This window comes from Furipterus horrens, unplaced genomic scaffold (genome assembly GCF_987537825.1).
Source record: "Furipterus horrens unplaced genomic scaffold, mFurHor1.1.pri manual_scaffold_1, whole genome shotgun sequence".
Taxonomy (NCBI): Eukaryota; Metazoa; Chordata; class Mammalia; order Chiroptera; family Furipteridae; genus Furipterus; species Furipterus horrens.
Window position 1 is genome coordinate 63269186 of NW_028327171.1, and position 1993 is coordinate 63271178.

Sequence of the window (1993 nt, forward strand, 5' to 3'; positions counted from 1 at the left end):
AGGAGATACATGAACTGGGCCATCACATATTGTTACGGACTAAATTGTGTCTCCCATATACCCACCAAACTCATATGTTGAAGCCCTTACCCACAATGTGACTGAATTTGGAGGTACAATCTTTAAAGAGGTAATTAAGAATAAATGAGGTCATCAGGGTGGGCTCTAATCCAGCATGACTGGTATCCTTATAAGAGGAAGAGACACCAGAGCTGCTTGCAGACACAGAGAGAAGGCCATGTGAGGACAAAGAGAGAAGGTGGTCTGCAAGCCAAGGAGGGGCTTCAGGAGAAAACTAAACCTGTCAACACCTTAATCTTGGACTTCCAGCCGCCAGAACTGTGAGAACATAAACTTGTTTTTTAAGCCAGTCAGTCTATAATATTTTGCTAAGGCGGCCCTAGTAAACTAATACATATATTTTGGAAAAAGGTATCATGGGCATAACAAATGATATTTAATCTGCTTGATGATATATATTTTTAAAAAATGGTCACACAAGGGTATCCCTACTTTCTTCTCTCAAGCATCGGAGTAACTGTACTTTTGGAAAAGGATAGGCAGACCAGGAGGCAGAAGTCAACAATTCTAATTCATAAGACAGACACTGACCTGGAGAATTAGATAACGGAGAAAATCCACTTTAGTCTCAAATATGTAACTAAGGAAAATAATTTTTAATCAATTCCTTGAAATTACAAGTGAAGGAACTAAGAAAATCTTCCAACAAAGGATCATAAGTAAATGGAAACGAAACAGCATTAATTTAAGATGCATAAAATGCTACTGATAGTTTTATTTAGTGCTGTAAACTTCAGCAGACATCAGAATCATCCAAAAGACTTGTTAAAACATAGATCGCCTGAAGAGTTTCTAAATCAGTAGTCTGGTGTGGGACTCCAGAACTTCCAGTTCTAACATGTACCCAGGTGTTGCTGAGGTGAGACCACATTTTGAGAACTAATGATTCAGTGTATGGTCATTGTAGTATTTGAATGAATCCAAAAAGTATTAGTGAGGTCTCATAGGTTCACTCATTGCTACAGTCTCTCTAAGCCTTGTGTTTATAAGTTCCTATAAGTCTTAAGTCCTATTTGAATTCCACCTTCTATTATTTCAAAATATAATTTTTAGGGGGCAGGAAGGGAAGACTACAATAATCAAAATAAGTCATTTAAATCAAAGTAAAATCTTCCACAGACAACAGTTCTATAAGGTTCCAAGTTTTAAATTACTGCCTATAAATTATATTTAACCTAGTAAATAATATAAGGAAATTTTACTGACCTAAACCTTAAGACTAGGATAAAGCTGATATAAAAACAAGTAGTTTCTCCAGGTCTTGTAAAAAGTTACTTCTGTAACTTCAGGTTCATTACTGGGAATGAATAAATTGGATTTTAAGTGCAAAGTATATATAATAATAAAACTTACCTTCAGCACAATAGCCACATATGATTCTCTGGATGTGGCTTGTAAAAGGAGTACTTTCCATATGGTGTTTGAGTCCTTTGTGTTTCAGCAGTCAGTTACACATATAAACACAAACCACTTTACTGTTATGGTAGAATATCACAAAATACTGAAAATAATTTATAAAAGCTTTGATGATACATATAAAGGTTCTAAAATTTTGACAGAACTTAAAAACCAATGCAGAATACGAATTCTGCTAAAGCAGAATATGAAATCTAAACCCAAACACAATTTGACAGCTACCATATGCAAAATTTACTTTTACAACAGGAATAGTATCAAATCCTTGTCATCAATACCTTAGCAGAACACTGATACCTTTACAAGGAGCATCATATAACAATTTAATTTTTTTTCTCCTTTATCCAGGATCTTTTGAGAGGCACTTATAAAGAGCACTTTTGGCGACACTATAACAAACATACATGTAATATAACGATATATTTTACTATGCTGACAAAATACTGTTTATAAAGAAATTTTTATAAATTCAAAAATAGGTTGTTGGTAATGTGAT